Here is a 14,270-nt window from a genome sequence, read left to right as displayed (position 1 = left end):
TTCTGTGTTTTCTTTGCGTGCACATGAAGTTTGCTCATGGTCTGAGAAGTCAAGAGCTTTGTGACCCCTCCGTCACAAGGACCTGGGTTGTGACCCCAGGTCTGCGAGTTGGGGCTTTGCTGGCTCACAAGGTTTTCACAAGTCTTGTAGGAACTTTATCACACCTTTATTTCTTGGCTGAAGCAGGCCAAGGGGTTCAGGAGCCTCAGGGATGCTGTAGGGCCAGCTCGAAGCGCTGCCTGATGAACTAGGAAGATCTCCGGTGAAAAACTTACGGCAGTGGCACAGGCCTTGGTGGCCAGGTGCTCCATACCCCATAGATTTTCCTCTGTGATTGTCCAAATGTCTGGGCGGACATGGCAGCATCACCTCAAAGCGTGACGTGGGCATGGCCCCTTCAGCTGCCTGGCCAGTCTTGGGGCAGCAGACACTATGGACTTCAGAAAGGTCCCCCAACTCTCCAGGGCTGGGCCACCCACTACTGCCCACAGTAGGCTTATTTGTTCTCATTGGATTCACCAGGCAACCAGGGGGCCCTCCCCAGCCCCCATCTACCTCTGCTTCGCAGGCACCTCGAGCATCTGGAATTACTCAAAACCTGTAGGGCATTATATCCACAGAGGTTAAACAGCTGGGGAAAAAAATGCTACTTTCAGCTTAAGTCTTTGGAAAGCTCCACACACTGTTCTTTCTTCCCATCACAACTCTTATTGCAAGAGTTATAATTGAAAAAAGCAGGAATAGTAATGATATTACTTCCTGTTTATTTTATTTAGGTATTGTTTTTATATAATTATTAATGGTTTATGTTATTATTTTATTGCTATTCATAATACAAACATATAAACAAAGGCACAATTAAAACAAAGAGCAATCAAGCCAAATTTCCAGTAGGTTTAAGTTCTTTTAAAGACAGTTTCAGGGAGGAAAAAAAGGACAACGAGCAGTCAAGTCAAGCAGAAGTCAAGCCTTCCTGCCTCTGCAGATGCAAGTGAACCGACTCCCAGAAGGTGCCGTGGTGACCCTGGCCACCCAAGGGACACCAGAGCAGCTCTGGGGAAATAACTAGGAAAAAAACACCCTCTTGACTTACTAACCCTCCCGCACTGCATGGGCACAGGTCTTTCAGATACCTTCTTGTTTGGTGGTGGGGATTTCATGCCACCGTGGAGTGCTGCCAGGGTCAGCGCGTGACACTGCAGTCAGAGGGGCTTTGGTAGCAGCATGGGACATCCTGAGGTCCTTGCTGGGACCCCAGGGCCCTTGCTGGGCCCAGGCCCAGCAGCTGGAGGACTTCAAACACCATGGCATTGCGAGGGCCAGAGGTACCGCAGGGCAAACATGCCATGCTAGAATAAAGACACATAGCTTCTAAAGCAAAGAAAAGGAAAAATCATTTTAAGAGATAAGGAAAATATTAAGAAAAAGGGAAAAGAAATATTACTGCAAGTGTGCTGTAAATACTCCAGTATACTCTAAATTAAAGATTTAGCTAACACAGCAACAGCAGCAGTTTTCAGAAATCATATATATGTTTAGAACAAGTCCCTCTGGGGACTCATTTTCCCTTGTGGGAAATGCCCAAACAACTAAGCACCTTCTGTGAGATTTTTTTTTTTTTCAGACTTCCTGTGGTATTCCTTAGTTAGCCGGGGAAAAATATCACCCATTGAAAATAAAACTTTGGAAGAGAGGCCAAATTTGCAAACTTCCCCCTGCTTTGGGACTGAATTTTGCAGCTGATTGAAATTTTTCTCATTTCAAAATGCTGATAGACATTTTTCATGGAAACACGAAGTTTGGCCAAGGAAAGTCGCAAGCGTGGGAATGCTTCAGAAAATCTGCTCTTTTTCCATGTTTTCCAGCCAGCTCCAGTCACAAGAGAGCTCTAGAGTTTGGACAGCTGAACCCCAACCTTAGTATACAGGCGGATGGATGGACAGACAGAGGGATTTAGAGATTATTTCCCATTACTTTGTTCTTGGTAACCTGAAGTCTATATACATAAAAATAGTTCTGAATCCTCTAAGGAAACCCTTCCCTTGGATTAAGAAATGGCCGTTTCAGTAAAGCAAAGGGTTTTGCTCAGCTAAAGGAGCATGTCTCGGTGTGGGGCTCTAGGAACACACATTTGGTGAGGTGTTGGACCTCTAAGTGGGGGCAAGACCACTTCTTGGTCCCTTTCCCCACTGAAGAGTGCACTGTGCTGGGAAATGGCTTCTGCTTTTGGCAATCCCAGGGGATACTCTGGAAAGGAAAAAGTACTCAGCAGTGGGTGCAGCTCTGTGACAAAGACCTGGCTCTGGTGCTACAGGGAACTGAAGCTCTTTGCTCTTCAAGAGCAGCTGGGAATCCCCATCTCCTCCATCCGCCTCGATATGACAGAAATGTTTCAAGTGAGGGCTATGGTGACATGAGGAGAGAGAAGCCCCTCCAGGACAGTTGAGTGCTCCAGAAAGCCCTCCCTGGTGGCTTTGGTGCTTAGGAGCTGTGTTCCTTGGAAGCAGGCAGCGATGGGGCAGAATGGACAGATGTGCATCCACTTTAGTTTGTGAACATTTTTCCCCTCTTCTTTTTCCATCCTTCCCCTCAAAGAGATTTATCTGGATTTGGGGATGTTGAGTTGTCCTTCTCTCCCCCAGCCCAAACCGGCTACATATCTGCTGAGCCTGCTAGCGACGCTCTGCTGCCCATTCCCCCTTCTCCCAGTGGGAACCATTCCCTTAGGCAACTGACTTTTGGGTTGCAAGGAAAACGAGGCTTCTTTTCCTGCTCCTTCACTTGCTTGTCCCTTGCACCCTGCAGATCTGGCTGAGTCATATGCTGAACATGTCTCTTCTCAAGCTCCGAAAGAAAAGCAGTTTACAGAAGAGAAAAGCCCAACAGAATGAGTGGCAGATGAGAAATGGGATGACCACCCAAGACAATGCTGAGAGTGGGCTTGGAAATATTCTTCGCTTTTGTTTTCTGGGGTGGATTTCCTGCTGCATGTGCAGAGGGCAAGCATGTGGGCATGCATGTGGTGCAAGCACCAGAGTTCCTAGCCTGGATTTTCCCTGAGGAGCATTTACCAGATCGGCTTTGTTGTTTGCGCTGGGCAGGCCACGGAGCACCAGGATGGCTCTGAGCAGCAGCCCAGTGCGGCTCACAGCAGAACAGGGCCTGGAGGAGCAAAGCCTGCAGGGGTTCTGCCAGGGTGAACACCAGCAGCCCTGGGTGCTGCAACATTTCATCTACCATCCCCTCGTCTCAGCTCTTCATTTTACTTGGAGCTTTACAATCCTCACAAGCATTATTAACCTCCCCAGTTCTGCTTCCTGCACAAATCTCTGGACATGCTCTGTGAGGGAGCTGGTGCAGCAGCTCCCTCCTCTGCCTTTCGCACCCAAAACGTGGTGCCTCTTGCCACAACCATGGTCACCTCAGCCTCGTGCCAAAGGCTGCTTTTGCTCAGTGTATGATGTTCCTCATTCCAGCCAGATGCCAACTTTCCTCAGTGAAGTGTAGAGGCTGAATTATTCTAGTCTTCTTATTGCAAAACTTTGGAGATGAGTGGAGATAAATGGGCTATTCTTCAAAATGTTAAGTGTATCGTTACAAGCGTTCAGGGCATTTACTACCCCGGCTTTAATCACAATGTCATTCACTTGTTCCTTCGGTCATTCATATAATATATGTCTGTCTGTCTACCCATCTGTTTATCTACTTTATGCCACAATTCACTGGCTAAATGCAAGCGCCCATGATAGCAGGCACCCACGTGGGGCTGGCTGGCACAACAGGACAACACAGGAAAGGCACCTGGAGCTGCTGAGGGATTCCCAAAAGCATTTCCAACAGCACCAGACAGTTCCCACAGGACAACTGTTCAGGTGTCTCTCCTCAAAAAACCTACACACAACAAAGAGTTGCCCTTGAATCCTTCATTGTGGCCACTGTCAGCAGAAGATCTGCACCCCAGGAGGTCTCAATGCCAAGTGAAATCCCCGGCAGACCTCCGCAGTGCTTGGGGTTTCCCAGACTCACGGAGAGAGCTACAAACCGCCGAGTGCATCTGGGAGTGATCTGTGAGCTTGCCTTCCTCCGTGCGCAGCGCGCGGGCACGGCACACCATGGAGCGCAGCTCTTCCCTCCGCGTGCACCGTCACCACTCGCGCTCCGGACTCTCCGATTCGGGGGGCTGGGAGCATTTCCTTCGACACGGAGTTTGATGAGGGAAGGCAGAGGGCTTGGTTTGCCAGTTTGGGCAATCACCTCCGCACCTTTCCCAGAAATAATTCACCTTCTCCAGGCAGCTTTATGGCCTCCCCTCACGTAGAAAACAACCCCCCCACAAAAGAGGAAACTGCCCTCCTGCCGAGTCCTGGGGAGCAAGTCGGCCGGGAGCACGGAAGGAGTTTTCCCACATCGGGCCGGGCGAGTAGGGAACATGAGGAAACCATTAATTGATTGGCTGGCCCGCACCATGTTTTCCTAAGGAAGAGTTAAAGACGGGGAACGCCTGGGGTCAGTGGGGCAGCCATCTGGTGAAACCCGCGGGCTGCCTTCCACGACTGCTTTCCCACCTCCATGCTGATGGAGAGAATGAGGTAAAAGAAAAGAAAAACAATCCCCCCAGCGGCCCTCTGGGGACGTGGAGCCATCCCGAGCTGGGACCCTACCTCACGGCCCAGCTATGCTGCCTGGCCTGCCCGCTCTTGGCGAGGACCCTGCAGCCACATCCTCTATAGGTCCGGAGCCAGCGCCGGGAGGTGGGCCGGCATCTCCTGCTCTGCCCAGCCCAGGCTGGATGCAGCTCCTTCAGTGGGTGCAAACCCAGGGTAGGGAGGGACTCCCAAAGAGGGGATGTTTCTCCTCCTCCGTGAGTCCTGGGCACCTGAGAAGACTTGTGGTAGGCGGGATGAGCCGTGGGTGCTGCGGAGCTGAAAGGAGATGCGGGTATCTGCCCAGGAACAACATCAGAGTGCAACCCCTCTGCTCTGTGCCCCTGTGGCTGAGCCACAGGCACCGCCGCAGCCGGCTCGCGCGTGAGCACCCTGCGCACTGCCCTAGACGGACGCGTGCGCGTGCAGATGTTGCTCGCCCGGCGTGGGGTGGCTCTCTACACCCGCAGAGCCATCTCGCTCCCCATGCAGATGGTTGACCAGCCCTATCCACACCGCACTGCACTGAGACATCACTGTGAGTGTGTGCAGGAAGGTTCTCTGAGTCTGATGTGCCTGAAATGGCCCGGAGCTGTGCCACAGACTACCTGAGAGGTTGCTTGGTACAAAACTGCCTCTGAGTGAAGAGCAACAGAGCCCTGATGGGTTCTCCCCACTGCAGGGAATGTGGATAACAAGCCTGGAGAGGAGGTCCAGAACAGGATCTGGAGGCGAAAAGGGCCAAATCAGGCAAGCTCCAGCACCTTGCAACTGCTGAGTCCCCCAGGACAGCAATCCCTGCAGCGCAGCGACGCAGGCTCCTCTCCCAGGCTCTCACTGCGGCTGCCCCATGGCAGGCTCGTCCCTCCGCTTCACCCTCCGCCCCTCTCCCCTTGGGCCTGGCGGGCACTGGGGCTGCTGGGGCTGCTGCTCACAGAGTTGCTACGTCTCTATTGAGTCAATGACAGCAAGGAGCCTTGGGGCCCTGGCACTGGGCAGGATCAGCCCCTCGTGGCAGAGCCGCCCGCCGGCATCTGATGAAGCAAGTCCTCTGTTTACACAGTTGATGCGACACTCAAATAAACCACCGCTGTTTTCATCTTGGACAACATGCACTGCCCAGAAAGCTTGGAGAATAAGCCTCTCTGCTGTCAAAATAAACACCACCCACCGCTTCCCCCCTCGGAGGACCCACGCAACGGGAAATAATCGGCTTTTGTTTATTGCAAGTTCTGGGGAGATGAAGCACTCCCAGAACATGGCTGGTGCTGGAGAAGCTCAGAAGAAACAGTGCTTGAAGGAGAGCCAGCAGCAGGCAGAAAACACGCACACAGTCTTTATATAATGTACGGTTTCTTGTGCCAGCATGCGTGCAGCACTTCAAAGCGCTGAGTCCAGCACAGGACCACCCCACCCCATGCTGAGCAAAGGGCTGCCTGCGAGAGCACCTGAGGAGCGTGTGGGGGACAGGGACACACACTCGGCATGTCCTTGTCACCATCAAGTCACTGCACCCACCTCGCAGCATCCTCAGGGCCTGACTCCTACCACCCAACAGCGTGAGGACGGGGATCCCGTGGCTGCCTGGGATCTGATTCCTGCTTCCCGCTCGGAGCCTTCGCGTCCATGCTCAGTGTGAGAAATCCCCTCCCAGCAACCTGCCAGCCCGCATGGGACATTCCCAGCCTCATCCGTTATGCAAAATTAGCTTCCAGGGAACGCCTGGTGAAGTGGCAGGCCTTTGTCTTCTAAGAACGCTCTCAGGCTTTTCCCTGGCACCCACTAGGATGGCCGTAAATCTCTGCTACTGCCTCCAAGTCGAACATTTCCTCTGAGCCCCATTATTAATTTTCTGAAAGATCCCATAAACCCCCAGATGGAAAAATACGGAGATATTTGCACATGTGCCGTAAAACACATTGCCCATCTATTTCAAATAGATGTGGCAATATATAAAACATACTTAGGGCATGAGCCAGGTTTCACGGTATTTAAACAAGGCAGCATGATGTAATTGGAATTTACAGTATAGAAGCAGATTGAAGCTGGGGCTTGGTTACATACTATATATCTTCGATATCCTGAAGATTTGGCCTGCTTAATAATGCCAAATGCCTTTTGTACTTGTCACCTGTATTTTAAGTGGATGAACGGCGCCCTTTGTGAAATGTAAAAGTTTGAAAATGTGTATTTTTCCATCTGATTCTCACATCCTCTCCAGAGAAATGAAACCTACCCTGTTTCCCTGCACATAGCGAGATCTCACATATTCCCAGTGACCTAATATGAGACCTGCAGGGTGTTCAACAGGTGTCTGAGACCTCCAGCTTCCCATGTCCTCCTCCCCGGACATCTCCTCTCACAGTGCCCTGGTCCCTCTCCTGCACCAGGTGCCCATGGACAGCCCAGAGCAGGCTCTGCCTGTGCAGGGCCTGGGGGCTCTGCTGCTCCTCGCAGCGAGTTAAGGATGACAGAGAGGCCCTGTTGCTGCCCCTGGATGTGCTGTGGTGTCAGGGCTGCTTATGTTCCCCCTGAGCTGCAGAGATGGCAGAGCTGCCCGGCAGTCATAGATGAGGCTGATCTGCTGCATCTATGGCAGGCCACACACAAGACACTGAAGAACGAAGGTGCCGGGCAGGTGACTGTGAGCACCTCCTCCTCAAATGCAGCTTAAACCACTTCTCCGGGCCTGCTTTCCCCTATTCAGCCAGTCATTTCTCTGCCTGAATGGCAATCTCCCTTTCCCTGCTACTCCCGTTTGGGAATCAGGTGCTTCTGCCCCAGGCATCCCCCCAGGACAAGCTTATGTGCTGCACAGTGCCAAAGCAGCCCTCACTGCCCCAGCAAATGGACCCCGTTTGGAGCAGACCAGGGTGTGCACGAATTCGCTGGTTATTCCCCCATACCATTCCTCTGCATTTGGAAAGGCAGGTCACAAGAGAGCACACCATCAGCAGGGGCTGAAGCCCCTGGTCTGGCCAAATTTCTTGGGGAGGGTGTCAGGCCCTCTCTCTTCTCCCCTCTAAGGAACTAGGGGGGTTCGGTTAAGGTTGTTTGTTCCCCTGCTTGGGGAATTCAGGTCTTAAAAAAGGGCACACTTACTGTGAACTGGGTGTAGAGTGGTCAAAAATTGAAACTTTCCCTCCTTAGGAATTTCTGAAAAATGAATAAATCAAGTTGATCCCTTCTGGCAGAAGGCAAAGTCCTCCAAAAATGTTAGTTAAAAATAATCCAAGTGATTTGTTTGGAAAACTTTGAAGCAAAGGTTCTTCTGAAGGCTGGGATGGCCTCATGGCCTCACAATCTGGAGCCAGGAACTGAGTTCCTAAGACCCCTGGCTTCAGAGCAAGGAGCCTAGAAACATTCGTAGCCACATCTCAACTGGAGCTCAAAGGAAATGCCGACCACCTGCAGCTGAGCCAGGACCCAGGAATCCACCTGGGGTCACAGCTCAGATTCACTGGGCTCTTGAGCTCTCTCCTGGTATGGAAATCAGTGGGGGTTTTCATCCTGAGAAACACTGAAAGTGCTGAAATTCCCATGTCTATGCCACAAAAATATCAGCACCTGAGGTGCTGGCCTGCAGAACATTCTCCTACTCCATATCTCCAGACCTCATTCCTGCACAAGGATGAGCTTGATCACTCTGCAGAACTGTGTTAGCACTCATTTCTTAGCTTCAGGTATGTCCTCAAACATTTTCGCAGGGGCTTCTAGTACCAAACCAAAAATCTCTGAGAATTTCTCATGAGTTTTAGGTAGGTACAGCCCAGAATAAACTACCCAGCAAGGTTGTGTGTGTATAAGTTTTCAGGATTCCGGACCTGAGACTTCCTGGAGACCCAATTATCAGATGCCACTGAGCATCAGCTCTTTAAAAGACACAAGCCTTTCTGTAATTGTCGTGAGGGTGTCTGAACAGGCAGGCATCTGGAACCACTTCTCATGCTTGACACTTTGGCCTTCACCAGGCTGAAGCATCAGCCTTACCTACTGGCCAATTTTTGGAGTATGGGTAATTCTTATGGCGTGTACCTTGCCCAGGGGTTGGCGTTAGAGATACTTAATATATTTACATTTATTAGAATTATTTTGCGGAAGTACTTGGCTTGTCAGTTGTTCCAGGGTCAATGATATGTTTCTGGCATAGGCTAAAATAAAACTGAGATGAGTTCTCACATACTGAACTCCCACTTAATTATGTGTTTCTTGGAGACTAGCTCTCTCAAAATTTTGGGCATCCCCCTATACAACATAGATTAGTATGCCACAAGATTGCTTCTCTTTTTTTTTGGGAGAGGGCATATTTGGCAGTGGTCATCTAATGTTTTGCTTCATTGCTTCTAAGGGGAATAGGAATGCAGCAGTATTAAATTTTCCTCTGCTACACCAATCACACTTTTGTCAGGGTGACTTACAAATGTAAGTAGGGGACAAAGGAGATGGTTTAAGCTTCATGGTTTTACCTGAGGCATCTACAAAGCCACAGGGAAGGGTTAAGGCTTGGGACATTCAAATCTAGGTGAAGCAAATTAGATACATTAATGGAGCTGGAACCAATGGCTCAAGAGGGGATAGAGTAGATACTAGGAGACAGGGACTGAAGAGATTTCAGACTGAGCAGCTATGGGACATTAGAGATGCTTCTGCCCTTCATCTATGTTGGATACTATCATTACTGACACTGAGGGGCTGGCAAGAATAAAAGATCCTACAACAGGAGTCAAGAAATACATCAGAGAAGCCATGATTCTGTGTCTCTGGATTTGCATCTCACATTCTCACCACTCTCCTCCATTTTCTCTTCTTACTGATCGCTCTCATCTATGACTTTTCCTTCTCCTTTCCTCCCCCTGAACTTTCTCTTTTACCACATTTCTTGCTGTTTGGTTGTTCTCTCTGTCTTTCCCATCAGTGATGATAAATCACCTTTTTGAATGAACATCATCAACATATCAGATTCATCCTTCTTTTGACCTTCTCAGCTCTGATGCACATCCAGAAGGTAATTATGCTGGAGAAGAGATCACCAGCCAACCCGGTGAAACAGGAACTGGTCCTTTCCCCTTTTCTTCCAGTCACTAATCCTGCCTTTGCCACTTCTATTTGTTCAGTGGAGACTTTATGTTCCTCAGGCTGTGGTTCTGTGGACTCATCTGGGGCACCTCAGGTTAAGGGCATAGCAATGTATATATACTTCTCTTTCTTTCTCTTGTTCTCCTTTACCTTGCTCCCTTTTCCCTCCCCCAACACACATCTGCTCATGCAGTTACAGAGAATTCGTTTCATCTCGCCATTGAGCCGTTTATTTCTTTCCAGAGAGTTAAAAGCCTGTCTCCCTTGATTTAGTGAGTCAAGAGTGGCTGGGAGGGAGGGGGAGAAGAGAAGAATGAAAGAAAGAAAAAAAGAAAATAATAATAAAAAAGGTCTTGGGAACATCTGGAGTTGCTCTTAAGCAAGATGCAATATTCTCAGCCAGATGTTGAGTGGCTGGCTTCTACTTGGGAAACGTCAACATGTCAAACGTTGAAATTCCACCCGACACCACCTTCCCTTCCCTCCATGCCCCTCCTCAGCTTCCTCCTTGCCAGCCTTTTGTTGTGCTTCCCACAGCAGCCCTCTCTGATAGCACTGAGAGGGAGCAATTTGTTCAAGGCCTTGCTACGCGTCATGGGGAAGCACCAATGGGCCAGCTTTTGACTTGGAAACTAACAGTTTATCAAGATGAGGGATATGCAGCAGTTGGCCAAGCTTCCTGTGGTGCTGTTTGGGATGGATAAAGCAGGGACAGGCAAGTAAGGAGACATCTGTACTGTTTTCAATGAACTGGGAACACAGTTGCAGCAAGTCGGTCTAGGTGGTGAAGCCATCTGAGATCTCAGGCGACAAGACCTTCTCAACAAATCCATGGCCTACCTAAAGGCTTCCAGGTTTGGCTCCCCATTCCATATCAGCTTATAGGGTCGGGACATGGAAATAAGCCAGTCCTTTCCTCTGACCCACTCCTTCCAGTCTTTTCTTTCTCCTTCTACACACACTTCCATGCCATCAGGGCTGGTGCTGAAAGACCATCATAATATCTATTTTCCTCACAAGCCCAGGATTCAAACTGGGCCTTTTTAACCACTGCATGACCAACATGCAGATGATTTCTAAGGCTCATCTCTGCCCAAAAACACAGCTATCTCCACCCAAAAGTGTAGGATTAATTGAACAGAGCCAGGAGTTCTGCTACTCGGTGGCCATCATTTTGGCTGAATGAAAAAGGGAGGTCACATTACTCACATACCAAGCATCCTCTCCTCTCAGCGTGCTGTTAATCTCATTTCTGGGAGCCTTTCACACTTTTGGGACACCAGATCGCTTGTGCAGCCTGCGAATTCACTGCAAGAGCTGGGAACTCATTTCTGAGGCAGGCACCTCCTAGGTTCTCCAGGAGGACACCAAAGGAACTCCGAGGGATGCTAGGAGAGACTCTTCCCTCTGTTTCCATTGCAGCTCTGGTCTGGAGATGCTGCACCATGCAGAACAGGAGGGTTGTGTCCAATACCTTCTTGCCCAAGGTCTGGTTCACACCAAAGCTTTCTGGCTTTTGCAGAAGCACCTAAAAAGTGTAAAGAAAAACTCTTTCTCAGTCCCTGCGTGTACTTGGATGAGAAGGTATGTCTCCATGAGTCAGCCAGGACAAAGGCAAACGCTGCCTGTGGTCTTGGGACCACTTCCCCCTGGAAAGGAGCTTTTGGACAGATCACTTGTATTGAATCATTATCATTGCCTAGAGACACTCAGAGCAAAGTAAATGAGCTATAAGGATTTATATTGCCTCCAGAGACGGCTGGGAGAGCAGGAAACAAATGCAGGGAAATGGAGAGCATGTCAGTGAAAAACCTGCATAGCGGAGGAGGTGACGTCCTTCCTTAGCTGGACATGCTCCACGTACCGCGACACCCCAGTGTAACAGCAAGAGGCAGAAGGGTAAGCACGGCTGCTGGGGGTATCATCCCTCATGGGTTGTACAAGGCCCATCTGTCAGCAGCCTGGTACCACAGAGCCGTGTGCTCCTGAACAGGCCCTTCAGCTGAGTCCTGGACACGGTTCATCACCCCTCGCGCCATGGTGCCCATCAATCACGGCGCCACATCATCCAGCAGTGCCACCCAGGGCTGCTTGGGAGTGAAATATTCCTTTTTTCTACCAGTGGCTCTGACTTATAAATTACGAGCCATAACATGAAAAAAACAGAACCAGGAGTTATTCAGAGGAAAACTCTAACTCCTGAGGGCTGCAGGAAGGACCAGGACCTATGGAGCAAGACGGAGGGCTGGGTGGCACCCTCTATGCATAATGCACAGGCAGGACTGGGCCAGCTCCCTTCCCTTATAATAGGACACTCTTCTTCCCTGTGAAGGCTAAGTCCATCCATTCTAGCCTGACCACATTTCTGCACCTCTGGTCTCAGCTCCCAGTGTCATTGCTCCAGGATCTCCAGGAGACTTCTCTAGCTTTCTTCTCTGCAGCTACCCACAGGTCAAGGTAGTTACTCCGTCTCTCTAACGAGAAGGATAACCATTTCTAATCACCAGGACCATCCACCTTCATTCAGGCCGTCCTGAGGATCCGCAAAGGAAAAGGCCACTATAGCCAATATTTGCCACTGCTCAAAGCCAAATGCCCTTCTGGGGCCTTCAAACTGAGTGGGCACAGCTCTCCCACACCAGGGAAGGCTTCTCTGGGTGCCTTCGCTGCAGGGAAGGATGGTCTGTGTGTGACGGAGGTCTAATACTACAGGTACAGAGAACTGTTGATTTACAGAAAAACATTGGTGCTGAGGGCTTTCTGCTCTGGTTGCAGCTCATGCAACTGGGCTGAATTTCGGATTCACGCTTTGCTGTGTTGCAGGGCTACTGTGGCTGGGATCAACCCAGAAGGATCTCTGAGTGTTGCTAACCATTCCAGTTTCCAAGTAAACTCTTCTGTTTGGAGAAGGGTCCCCTTGAATGCTGCTCTCCCTGTTTTCTGACCGGCTGTGTGGTCCCAAAGCTCAGCCTGCCCATTCCATTCTGTTATTAGTAATAGAAGCAGAGAAATCAAAGCCTGATTTTTTTTTTTGACTCTGCAGGATAAAATCAGGGACAAGCTTGACAAGCATGTGGTGGAAAGTCACAGGACTAAGGCATCATGTCTGGTTCTGCCTGTAGAGACAGTGCCAACCCCAATCTTCCCTGCACTTTTTCCCTTTTTCTGAACTGAATAATAACAGCTAAAGGCATCTGTCCAAAGCACAGCCCCCAGCTTGTGGCTTTCTACTCTACCATGGTCCAACAGCCTCCTTCTGCAGAGCCTCTTCTCTCTCCTCTTGAGCCCAGGGGTTACCAGTGATGCTTCAGGATCATATACCACCCTGTTTTGACTACAAGCACTCTAGAAGTAAGGACAACTCAATCTCTGAGAGAGAAATCTACCCACCAACTGATCCTCATGATGCCTTAATGCCAATAGCATTGTCCCAGTCTCTCCCAAACTTTGGTGATATTCCCCTGTCCTTCCTTCTGGCTCTGCAGTCCTAGGCTGGGCTCTCTAGGCCCACTTTCCTTTACCGTTCTGTCCTGCCCATGGCCAGGAGAGGAGAGTCCTGACAAGGAAGATCCAGCCATCTCAGCTGCTCTGCAGGAGCTCCTCTTCCTTACCGTGAGCTGATGCAGCAGCACAAAAGCCTTTCGTGTACCATGGGCCACTCAAACTCATGGCTGGGTTTTTCTGAGTGCGCAGAGCATGCTGCTCCCCTGTGGGGTGAAAGCTGTGTGATACCTTCTGCAACTAGGGGGGAAGTTCCTAGTTCAGGGCAGGATTACCAGGATGTGGTACAGAGACAGGCTTCTGCAGCAGCATATCTTAGCAGCTGACTCGTACCTTCTGGAGGCGCATCTCGCTCTGCCTTGCCCAGAGAGGAAACCCATGGAGACACCTCCTCTACACTATCACAAGCAGCAGCTCCAGGCATGAGGTCAGATAGGTCCCCAGCCTCATGTCATGTAGGGGTCCCGTCTGCTGCACCAGAGATGTCTTCCCTAAGACTTTAGCCTCAGCAGAGATGGAGGCAAGGGGAGTAGGGTGGTTAGGCCAACCATGGGTGTTCAACAGAAAGCCGAATGTCTGAGTAAAGGTCTTTCGCCTGTGAGGGTCTCAGGAAGGTCTCATTCCTCTGCTGCCACCTCATTCATGCCACCCATGCTGCCATGGGCACCTGGGAGGGTCAGGACCCAGGCCCCAAAGCTCCCGCGCAGCCCAGGAGGCTGCAAGTTGCTGCGTGTTTGCCCGGGTAGGCAGCGGGCAGCCCAGCGAGTCCCCCAGCCGCTGGCTGCAACGTGGGCTCAGGTGGATCTGGTGCAGAGCCTGCCCAGCCAGGGGGTCGGCAGCGCAGCTGGCCCCACTTCCCAGCGGCAACGGGTAATGACAACCAGGTGAGCAGGCGGCGATAAGCCCCAAGGAATGCAGAGGCAGCAGCTGCCGGCTCGCCGCTCACTCAGACCTTGGATGGGCCAATTAAGTAAATAGAAAATTTGGAGTGCTGGATCAAAGCTGGAGCGCGCAGGCTCTATTTATTTGGAAAAGGTCAGATTATATTGG

The sequence above is a fragment of the Tinamus guttatus genome, unplaced genomic scaffold (genome assembly GCF_059628265.1).
Source record: "Tinamus guttatus ecotype Peru unplaced genomic scaffold, ASM5962826v1 Tinamus_guttatus_pri_ptg000172l, whole genome shotgun sequence".
Lineage (NCBI taxonomy): Eukaryota > Metazoa > Chordata > Aves > Tinamiformes > Tinamidae > Tinamus > Tinamus guttatus.
This window is presented reverse-complemented; position numbering follows the sequence as displayed.